Raw genomic sequence first — 12666 nt, 5'->3', positions numbered from 1 at the left:
CAGGCCGAGAGGTTCTTCCTCTGTTCCCAGTGTTACCTCCTCGGCGCGAGACTCCTCGACGGCGAGGCATTCTCAGAATGACAGACCAACTGAGAAAGGGAAGATGGCGGAGCTGACGGGAGAGAAACTGAGCACAGAGGAACCCAACAATACCAGTTAACCAGGCGAGCTTCCAAACAAGTTGAGCCAGGCAGGGGTGCGGGAAGAACCACGGGCGGAGGTAAAATAACCAGGAACAATGGCGTGAACCAGATATGGATCCACACATAAAATCTCGAGCATGAGCTCTCGAACCAGGCGCTCATAAATGTCAATTTGTGCGACCAACATTCCGTTCAGCAGTCGATTAAATGCGCATGCCATGGAGGTTGTCCGCCAGCCAAATGCGCATGCCATGGAGGTCGTCCGCCAGCCAGGTGCAGGGCCAGCTGCCTACCTTGTGCGGACCCTCATAAATGCGATTTATTAACACCCGCATCCAGGTTAATACGAATTAATATTAACCTATACTAAAAAATATATTAATAACAAAAAAACTGGTTTAGTGTGCTGATAAAATGGCTTAATGTACATGCTATGTAATATGTATAGTTAAAAATATATTAATAACAAAAAAAACCGGTTTAATGTGCTGATAAAATGGCTTAATGCACATGTTATGTAATCTATATTACATTTGAAAATACAATTTTAACAATAGAAAAAGCACACGTTTTGTTTGCACTCTAAAAATAAGTTTGCACATAAAGAAAATTGATCCCTCTAGACTCATGTTAAATCCATGGTTAAAATGGATCTATACTAGTTTATATTTAAGTTTAGTAAATAAAACTATACAAACTTAATATTTACACAATCTATGTTATGTTATGTGTATCACATTAGAAAAATATAAAACACTTCGAAGAATAATGCCATACACGTATGTATATACTTATATGTATTGTTAAAGTTTTAATATAATTAAAAATAAGAAAATTTATATATTTAGAGACATGAAATTTATATATAATATAAATAGTATTATGAGAATTGAACATAAATCCAAGTTATCTTTGACTCTCTTCACTATTGAGAAGAATTAAAATTTTCAAGATGTAATTTTGTTTTTAATATTTATGTATTTAAAAAGAAATTTATGTTTTTAAAGATTTGATTTCTCTGAACACTATATAAATCTAGTATTAAAACGAATTTATCCTTATTTATTATAATTAAAAAATATAATAATTAATTTTAGTTTTTTTTTAAACAATTAAAAATATTATAATTTATTTAATTTTTATGAATGTGAACAAGTATAAACATCATTAATATTAATATGACGATATATAAAATTGTAGATTCCCACCCAAAAAAAAACTTATTATTCATTAAATAAAAATATTTATAGTAAAAATTCAAATAAACAACACAAATTAGAACACATGAAATGCATCTCCAAGGTCTCCATACATAAAAATAAAAAGAAAAAACCAACCAATCCAACTCCCAAAACTTAGGAACCTAATTTAGTAGATAATACTTTTCTTTATTTTATTTTAAAATTTATAATCATTTATAACGTAATATTATAAAGTATTTAATTAATTTTAGTTTATTAACTATATAAAAAATATGAATAATTTCTTTTAAATATTTGTTTTCAATGGAAAAAATAAAAATTAGTTTATTATTATTATTTTTTAATTTTGATGTTTTAAGTGGTTACAAAAAATACTATTATCACAAATATTATAAAATTAAAGGTTAATGTAAGGTGAAAGTACATTTTATCACCTACTTTCTCCGTGTTATAAAGATTAAAAAAAAAATCTATGGCTTTTTTTTTCTTTTCTTTTTTTTAATATTGTGTTTCTTTACAAAATCATATTGACCAAAGACTTAAGTTATTTCATAATTTTAAGCATGTTTTTAGGTGGTCTCAATTTTCCAGGGGAAGCCAAATCTTTTTGACCATTTATTCATAGAATTTTTTTCCAAAATTCTAATAATATTAATAAATTTAATTAATTAAAGCATCTACGACAAAAAAAAAATTACAAGTGAGCATTTCAAAAATTAAGAGTTTCATGAGGTCGTAAGTGTTGAATCCTTAGCACTAGATCTTGGGAGAGTTGAGGAAGAAAAAACACACCAAATTCCATGTTCAATATGATCTAGCGTAACATCCATTCTTTCAAGATATACCTATTGGTTTTTCTAGATATATTTGATGTCTTTAAGAATTACAAATATATTATATATTTCTTCCTATTTTTTCGTTAGGACCCTGCCCAAAAGGGTTTTCATTTGCCAGTATAGTGATATGACATTAAAATATTGCTTTCTCCTTCCCCTAGTATGACTAGTTCACCAATCCATTGCTCGACTTCTTCTATTATCTCTTAGTTCAAGAAGGCCTTCCTATCTATAGTTCTTAGGGTTTCCAATTGACGAATTTCATTTTAGGTTTCTGGGGGACAACCAAATGAAAAGTATCGAGAGCCTATTGGCCCTACTGTTGGGTTCAATTTCAGCCCTAGGGGTTGTAGCCTCCCTCCCAACCCCCCACACTGAGATCTCATCCTTTAGCATTGCATATTATGAAACAAGCTTATCCTCGGGATTTTAACACAAAACTGAACAAGAATTCTTTTTTATTATTATTACAGAAGTGAAACAAAGTCAAATCTATTGACAAAAAAGGATGGTGAAACCTAAGAGGAAGAGGGTGCAACCCTAGAATGGGAAAAATCCAACAATAGATGATAAGGTGACACTAGTAAATGTGGGGACTAGAAAAATGAAAAGAAAAGTCATCATAACATAGGGACAAATCCCTAATGATACAACTAAAAGGAAGATACAATGCCAATTCGACACTATTGAACCATTCAAAATTAATTGCAAGCCAACACTAGAATACAAGAAAAATGCAAGCATCTAAATGATAATAACAAGAAGGTTTAGAGTTACCCAAGTTGAGGTGAATTTCGTGCACCAAGGGTGAATAACTAGAGAGGATTCCTATGTGATAATTGCTTTAAGAGCACCCGATACATTATGGTATTCTATCAGAGAGTATCTAATTCTCCATGCGGTCTTCTGTATCCCCATTCCTTGCAGTACTAGCACTAAATTCTCCCTCACAACTTACTCACAAAGCCACTCTTTTTTCAATTCTCTCTAGATTCACTACAGGGGATCACAGAAAATTCCATTGTTTTGATTGTAACTAGTTTCTTGCAGTGGCCCCATAATTCTCACAAGCATCTTGCTAGACTGCCTTCACCAGGATCCCGAGTTGTTTCCCCTCATCTCGGTATCTCAATAGGACTCGCTGACCCCCTTTCTTCCATTGTACGTTGTATCCCATGGGTGACAAGTTAAAAAATGCTCGCATGCTTATGCATACATGGGGGTGGATGCACCACCCCCTCCATACTCATGAGATTTTATTTTTTGTTAGCTTGTTTGTAATTTGTGAGTTCATTCTTTGATTAAGAAAGTGGGGACAACACTTAATATGGGTCACACCAACCCTTAATACAAATAATTTGGATTTTTTTTGTATCCACGGCTTAACCTTCCCCTTAACAAAATACTTATCCTACATCTTGACAATTTATTCATTTTTTAATAATGTTAGTTTAATTTTTCAAACAAATCATAATATACATATAATTTTGATCTTTTAACTTAAGATTAATGATCACTTTATTTTTCTTCTTTTCTATTTAAGTTACCATAATTTTAGATATAGTTAACTAATAATTTTACATTATTTATAATTTTTAAAATAGTATCTTACTTTTGACACTTAGTATTACTTAGTAAGGAAACAACATTGTTATGCTTTATTAAACTTCAAGTAATTGAACTTTTCGCTGTTTATGTTAATTAATTGTTTGTATTGAATAGAAAATGTTTAGTTATTTTTTTTAATTGGATGGAAAGTAAATTTATTTATTTTAAAATTATAAATTAAAAATCAATTTTGAATTCACTTAGTTTTCTTCTTGTTTCTCAAATTTTCTTCAACATTTTTATTTTTTTTATTTTTTTAATGATATATTCTTTTTATTTTTAAATATTTTAGAGGCACTTAGCAACGTGTGTGACACATAACTACTAGAAAATCTACTATAAACCTGGTCACAATAGGGTGGATTTGAACTTTGATCTCTTCGTAAAATAATATTTATTTGTTAATGTTGATTGTCTAAATTACAAAAATTATGTCTTTTATTAAAAAAAACAAAATTATCAAGTAAATGACTCTTCCTCATTGGCTTGGTGGTCATTTACTAAATCTATACAAAGTATGTCAAGAGGTCCAATAGCCATGGACAAGAAAAAAGACAATGAGGGGTACTATATAGTACCCAAGAAATTTTGATTTATAGAACATTAACAAAAATAATGATTAATTAAATGTTTTGTAAAATAGGCCTTGATCTTTAATTTCACGTTACTAATCTCTTGATAATGAATTAACTTTATCTTATTCTCTATTTCTTTTTATTATTTAAATCTAATTATATTTTAGGTTTTTTAAATTATTAATATTTTTATAAAATGTCTTTATTAAATATTCTAATGATATATACAGAAAACGCCATCTTTATAATATATGGTTTAATTAGGAAAGAGCTTATTTATGGTATCATCTCTTAAGCCTCAAGCAATTTTTAATAAACATGTCAAGTAAATCTAGGAAGCCTTCATTATTAATGTTAATCATCTTACTCATGTACATGAGGCTCCTTGTCATAACCTTATTCTCATTGATTGAAAGCCCATTTTTCCACAAATGATTTGGATATAAAGTATTATTCTTATTTGAAGGTTATAAATTATAAACAACTTTTGAATTTGCTCCATGTTTATCTAGGTTTCTATAAGCATTGCAATCAAGTGTGATTTAAATTGGATCATTGTATTATTTGATATCTATCTTGATGCTTTTAGAGTGGAAAAAATTGGAGGAACCATCTTGTAAGAAACTTTTAATGGTGGGTCATAGTTTGGAGAATTGGGGACTAAAACCTTCCAATTTTTTTTTTTAATAAAAAATATAGTGTCATTCTACACTAAAATACCTTTCCAATGATGCATGAATCACATCAATTAAAGTTTGTATGCAAAATTTATGACTCCCACGAGTTGATCTACCATAGTATGAGAGAATGCTATGTCATCCCTAATTACTAATACATATAGGGCTAACCACATGTGGAATTTGAAGAATACTCTAGAAGGTCCAAAATTGTAACTCCACTTGAGGGTTGGAGGAGTCAAATCTTAGCCCTACTTGGCGATCAAGCTATGCTAAGGATTGGGTTGCTAGGAGGACTAGGGGTTTCATTCTAGTCTATTGTATTTTATTTTGTATATGAGTAGACAAACTAGAAGTGGGATGTTGGAAAGAGAGAAAAAATAGGGATAAGGTTTTGTAGCAACCTTATAGGCTAGAGGAGTTAGGTAATGCCACAAAGAGTACATCTTCATTTGTAATTACTTGTTTCCATACTAGAGGAAAGAGAGAAAAGTGACATTTCCTGTTAGCTAGGTTTTCTCCTATAAGTGTTTCACGGAGAAAATTGTATGACTATAGTAGATATTGTGTGCCTTTATTTCTATTATAAATTTATGATGTTTTAATTAATGAATTAATTTAATGATAAGAAAAAGTAAATAAATAATCTAATATCTAAAGGGAATTAACACTCATAAGTAATATTTTAGTAGTTTTATCATATATGTTTTTTTCTTTTTTCTTTTTTGTAAAATAAATATTTTATTCCTAAAATTGAAGAGTGTTCATCAAAATAGTCTGAATTCTATTTTTGTTTACTACAGTGAAAACCATATGAGAGACCAAACTTTAATTTTAGCCATAGAGAAATAAATTTTTTGTTGATGTTATTTAATATACAAAAAACTAGTATGTTCTGCAAGGCCTATAGGGTCATTCTTAACTTTGAAAATAAAAAATCATATAGATGGGAATATAAAAAAAAGCAATATAGAAACTATCATTCATACTTATTAGATTCAAAATATTATACTAGAATGGGTCAAGGGAAATGATCATACGAGTCTCTATATTTTGATTCTTCGATCCATGGATGTCATATGCTACTACATCTCATCCAACAATAATAAAAATTCCTCTTTGGATTCATTCATGTCAAACAAAACCTTCATATGATTAAATTTAGATTTGATATATATCAACAGTGTACATGTATTTGTTGTAGCAGCGGCTTATGTCGCCCATGTCTAGGACCTAGTCTACCTCTTCAACCACCACTTCCATATTTATTAAGTATCAATTTTTTTCAACCAGTTCATGCTCCATCTATGGTATATCATCATGGATTGGTTGAGGGTTGTGTGCTTAATACCTAGAAGTAGATATATCCACCCATTTTTGGGTGTAAGAGCTCCCATGATCATGGTAATATGTTTTTGTACATCAAACTATAGCTTGTCAATAGTGAATTATAACCCAAACAATAAAGAATATATGCTTGGACACCAAGAAGGAATTTCCTTAGGAAAGGAATAATATGAGACACAAAATTAGAAGGCCATGTTAGAAAGGAAGTGGGAAAGCAATGCTAGCCATAAAATATGTTGTGGATTTGGTGCTCTGTTGGATTCCCAAACGTTGTATTAAGCTAAGAAGCCATAGGAGATAAGAATTTTGAAACCATAGCCAGGGAAATAGGAAAGATGAAATAAAAACCCTAGCCTTTCCAACCAAGCCTACGAGACGACAAAAGGGAAATCACAAACAAGACCATTGAACCTGCTATAGGGCTTCATAAATTGCATATCCAAAAACCATTAACAATAAGAGATATAAAGGAAATCCATCGCAATACCTAAAGGGTAAATAGTTGAATTGAATGTGTCCTAGGCATGAATGACCATAATTTAGATTTGAAAACTCTTGGAGATTCCCATCATTTTCCTTATATATAGGGTGGTGTTATTAAGAAAAATGAGATCCTCCCACCTATGGAAATGACCAATACATGTAGGGAATTCTAACTATAATGTATCATCTGACTGTATAGGATGATTCATCCTTTCATCCCAAGATGTAAACAATCTACACTCAATATCATGCATTAATCCCACATTGGAGTGTTTACCTTGCCCCATCAAAGAGTGGTGAATTCCCATATCGTTCCATGTATAGGAGGAAGATGTCTCATTATTGTCATGGGGAGCCATGATACCACATCCACCCTCGTTAATAACTAGTAATTTCATGATAATACACTCCCCATCTTTTTTACTACAAAGATCCCATCTAGGGAGTTTTATCAAGTCTATTTTGATGAAATATTCTAGTAAAATAGCCATGAAAGTTTATCGATCATATTAGTATTAGAGCCATGTTTCTTTGGGGTATTTTATGGGAAGTTGTAGGGATCCAAGAACCATTTTAAGAAAAAAAATCACAAAACCCTAGTCATAGATGATAATTCTATTCACAATAACCCTTATGACCTAATAGAAGAGAGATTTTTGAGGTTATAATCACAAGTAGCAAACATTAGTCACAATATGAGCTTCCATATGTAAAATTTAGCAATCAAGCCCATGCCTTTTGGAGAGGAAGGGTGTTATAACCCAAAGGCCAAATCAGAAAGGAAATTGGAAGATCATGAATACTAATGAAAGGATTTTAGGAAAGAGCTCGAGAAAGGGAAGCCAAGTTTGAGTGTTGCTAACCATTCACAGTCCATAGTCAAGATCGAAACGAAAGCATACATAAATCTATACCAAGGTGATATAAATGCACTATAATTGAATCATTGGTTGTGTAAATTATAAGTTCATATTATCATTCAACATGTATATCAAAAATCCCCCGATCGGGGTGTAGCATCGTGGAGGAAGTGGGTCAGGGGAGATGGGACCGGGAAGTGGTAGGTAGAGCCCAAGAGAGTGAAAGGACAGGTATCAGAGTGGGAAGTGGAGGGAGAGGACAGGGGGAAGGGTAGGTGGAGGGAGAGGATAGGGGGAAGGGTAGGTGGAGGGAGAGGACAGGGGGAAGGGTAGGTGGACGGACAGGGCAGGGAAGGAACAGACCCCGAGAGCAGGCTGGTCGAGGCAAGAAAGGAAGACAACGAGGATGGCAAGGGGGCCAGCGGGAGTGCGTGCAAGAGGATAGGATGGGGAGGGGAATAAAACATAAAGGAAAAATGTCTATAGGTAGATGTACGCAGAGGGAGAAAACGAGAGCAAGAGAGAAGAAAGGTGGTCGAGGAATGATGATGCGGCCTAGGGATAACAATGCAACCAGCTCTGAAAGTCGGTATGTTGCTACTCTAACCCTCAACATATTAAGAATTAGGATGCCTTTATTTAAAAAACTAGGAAAGGTGTCCAAGATAGGTAGCGATTCTGGTAGGGAGGAATCCAGGAACTCCTGGGACCCTGGATGGATGAAGATTATATAATTCTTAATGAAAACCCTAGCGATTAAGCTAGAGCTCAGAGAGAAGGGAGAAAGTAGAGGAAAGACGAGAAAACCTGGTAAGGATACCAGGATGGGGAAACTCGTTATGACCAAGTGGTGCCTACAACTAGGAGAGGATGGGGCAGAAACCAGGAATGGAGAAGTTTCCACCACGATAACCTCAAGAAATGAAATGTGAGAGAGTGTGGTCCTTATGATTCCTATTGGGGACTCCTCGGGTAAAACAGAGGGAAAAAACGAAGAGCTACATAGAGTAAAGAGAATAGAGAAAAAAGGAAAACAAAAAATAAGAAATTTACCTAGTGCGGAGGAAAATAGGGCCAGGGTACTACTATTTAGACCCCCGGAGAAAATCTCCATGGCCAAGCTTCCTTGCGAAGCAAGGAATAGTAACTCAGTCTATCGTGGTGGTGATCCTATGTGGATGCCTCTATTGCGCTATCTGAGTGATGACAAACATGACACAGGTAAATGGGAAATTGTTTGGATGTATGTACAGCATCAAACTGATACTTGTTATGGTTATATGATAGGTCTCACCTCAAACTAAGTCCAGTACAGAGACTAGGCTAGTAAAAATAAAGAAGCAAAAAAAACAGATACGAAGACAACATGGCAAGAGATGGAAAAGAGGTGACCAGGAAGGGTAAGAGAGACACAGGCAAAAGGATGGCAGAGGGGGTGAGTGGCCCAAACAAGGAGCAAAGCAAGAGAGGGAGAAAGATAGGATGCGAACACATGAAAACCCTCATCGATGCTTACATGGAAGGGAACCCACCGAAAGTCAGAGCCCAAATAGCTTGATGGGAGTGAGAACTAAATGACAACATAAGGAGCCAAGACATTCCCATGGAGGAATGGAAGGACATGGTTCCTAACCCAGGGAACTCCCGAGGATGGCACACTCTCTTCAGACAGATGATCCAGCAATACTAGGTCATGAAGAACATGGTGTCCCAGGCTATGAATCTCAATAGGGAACAAGCAGCAAGAAGAGGACTAGAGGCAAAGGAAGACACCAAGGAAAAGGATCCCATCAAGGCAGAACTCCTATGGGAGATTGCGACAGTCCAGATACAAACTTACAAGAACAGCTTAGCACTAGGGAGAATTGAAAAAACACTGCAAGACATGAAGAGGAGCGATATGTTGGGCTCTAGTGCCAAAGCGCTAGCCCTAGTAATATCTTCGGATGAGGATTGAAACAGAGGTTCAGATACATTTTGTTGAATTTTTATGATGAATAGTTTTTACTTGTTTAACTTGAACTGAAGTATAGATAGTATAGATAATGCTGCTAGATGGATAGAGAAGGACCTTTTTAAATTTTGGACAACATTTAATGCAGACAGGTGGCTACCTGGTTTCCTTCGGGTAGGTAAGACCACCTGGAACAAATGGAAAATTTGATTTTGAACAGATAATACAAACAGAGGAAGCACCACCAAGTTAAAAAAAAACATGTATATCAAAAATAAAATAAATCATTTTCTAGACTAAATTTAGAGGACCACACCATGACTTGGTAGGAAATTCATACAAAAAAACTTAGGCTAAAGGACAATCTACCAATTACTAGGTGGGATGTCTATAAAACCTTCATTAAATATTAAATTTATCCTATTAGGTATGTAGAGGGCTAATGCATCTAGTGGCACTACTTCAATTATAGGTAGGGGTAGAGTGTACAAGAGTACACCAATGAGTTAAAAAAGATTTCCATCATCATGGGTATCTCTCCAGAGAACCTATATGTACTCTTCCTCAAGTATTTGAGGGTTCTACATAGCCATCTAAGAAATATGTTTTCCAAGCCAATGATAGTGGATGAGGCACGTGCATAGGCACAATATATAGAAAGCATAGGCTAAAAGAAAGGGAAATGTAGTTTAAAGTAGAAAGAGCACCATGAAGCTTCTGACAAGGGGAAGAGAAAGTTGAAAGTGAGAAAGGATAAGAAGATATAACTCACTGCACATCAGTGCAATAATCAAAGAAATTATTGTAACCATTATGAAATTGATGGTCACACTAAGGAGAAGTGTTGGAAACTACATCTAAATATTAACCCAAAGAGGCACTAGAAGGATGAAAAGAAAATTAATATTCTTGTTATACATTTGATTAATTAGGTCAAAAGAAACTTTGATGTGGATGAAAAGTTTGTGTCCACATCAATTCTAAAGGAGGTGAATCTATGTTATAACCTTCATCACCAAGAAGAGAATAGGATGACCAAACCCTTCTGCATGAATATCAAAGTCAAGAATACTAAGATAGATTCTATTTTGACTTAAGTTCATAAGTTAATCTCATAGTAATGGATATGGTCAATAAACTTGGATTGGATGTTCACATTCATCCTATCCCATATCTATTAGGATGGGTAAACACAGATGCATATATCAAGGTAACAAAATAGTGAAATTTAGTGAAAATTTTCGGAGATGCATTTCTCCAATGGGCAAATTTTCCATGATTTCCCTCCAATTTTTTTTTTTTTACTAATTTCCATTTTTCTAAAAATCATTCAACCAAATTTTAAAGGAAAAATTATTTTACCTCAAAAATCACTGAAAATTTATAGAAACTATATAAAATCCTTAGTAATTTGAATGTTTTTACAAAAATATTGCTAAACATTTTATATTCTACATATTAAGAACTATTAATATTTACCAAAATTTCTACACTTCAAGATAAATTTCAATCCTTAAAATTTTTCATACACGAGATTAAAATTGCTATAAGTGTCTATTATATTAATGAAATGGAATTTGACATAGTACTACTTGATATGTGTGGAGTCATGTTTGGGACTCCCTACATGTATATAAGGGATGCAATCTTCATGTGGAGAGTCAACTAATATATCCTTATAAAGGATGGGAAGTCCTTCATAATCAACACACATAAAGGAAATTCAAATATTTCACTTGTAAGAACCAACTAAGCCAAGAAGATAATTAGTTACAATAATAGATATATGTTGCTTCTCTTAACAAAAAATTAGCCTGATAATGAATCAATAAGAAAAAAGGAATCCATGAAGTAGTGTATTAAAGAGAAAAACATCAATTGAAAGGGTTAGTACAAGCATATAGTGGAATGTTCCAAGAGCCTAAAGTGATACCACCCAAGAGGTAAGTGGAGTATGAAATCTAAATTTTTCCAAACTCTCCATTGCTAAATATTGGGCTATATAGGCATTATATTCTAGAAGCAAATGAAGTGAAGAAAAATAGTTGCATCAACTGATGGATCAAGGCGTGATTTGACCAAGTCCCTTACCTTGATTTTCACCCATCATAATTGTACCAAAGATGGATGGGAATTGGAAAATTTACATTAATTATAGAGCATTAAAAAATATTATGTTCAACAACTAATATCCTTCCCTAATATTGATGATCTATTATATCAGTTGTAAAATGAAAAATACTTCACTGAGTTGGATTTAAAATCAATGTACCACCAAGTTTGATTCGAAGGAGAAACTTGGAATAACCCCTTCAAAACTAGAAAGTGTTTGTATGAATGGTTGGTCATGCCATTTTATTTATGCAAATCATATATTAGATGTGTGATACCAATGAATTATTTATTATTCCCATATCTATATTCATTTGTTATAGTTTATTTGGATGATATGTGTGTATATGGTGCTATCTAGGAGGAGGAAATTTGACTTTGATGCACGTGCCAAATACCTTGAAGAAGCACCAACTACTGGTAAACCTTAAGAAATGTGCATTTTTATGATATTATTGGTGTATTTGGAGTATGTGATTGGTGGACGGGACCTTACTATAGATCCCACAAAGTTGTATTTCATCATTAAGTGGTTTATTCTTATAAATGTATTTGAAGTTATAAGTTTTTTTGGGGGCATCATAGTACTTACAGAAACTCATAGCTTCATTTTCAGTAGTAGTTGCACCACTCCATTCCATAATAATGAGTGGCTATAGTTCTAGTGGGGGAAGAATAAACATAATGAGTGACTAGAGTTATAGTGGGGGGAGAATCAATCGAAGCTTTTGATAAGAAAGAATCATGTCAATCACATTTTATATGAAAAAACCATGCTTTCTACATGTTGATCTATTGTGTTGAGCACCATGGTAGGAGAGGATGCGACATCATCCCCCTTTACTCATGTAGATGGGACTAGCCATACG

The sequence above is a fragment of the Pinus tabuliformis genome, chromosome 1_2, assembly GCF_031772625.1.
Source record: "Pinus tabuliformis cultivar Carrire ecotype Pingquan chromosome 1_2, CPIR1, whole genome shotgun sequence".
NCBI lineage: Eukaryota > Viridiplantae > Streptophyta > Pinopsida > Pinales > Pinaceae > Pinus > Pinus tabuliformis.
The sequence above is the reverse complement of the archived record's forward strand: the minus strand, read 5'-3'. Positions refer to the sequence as shown.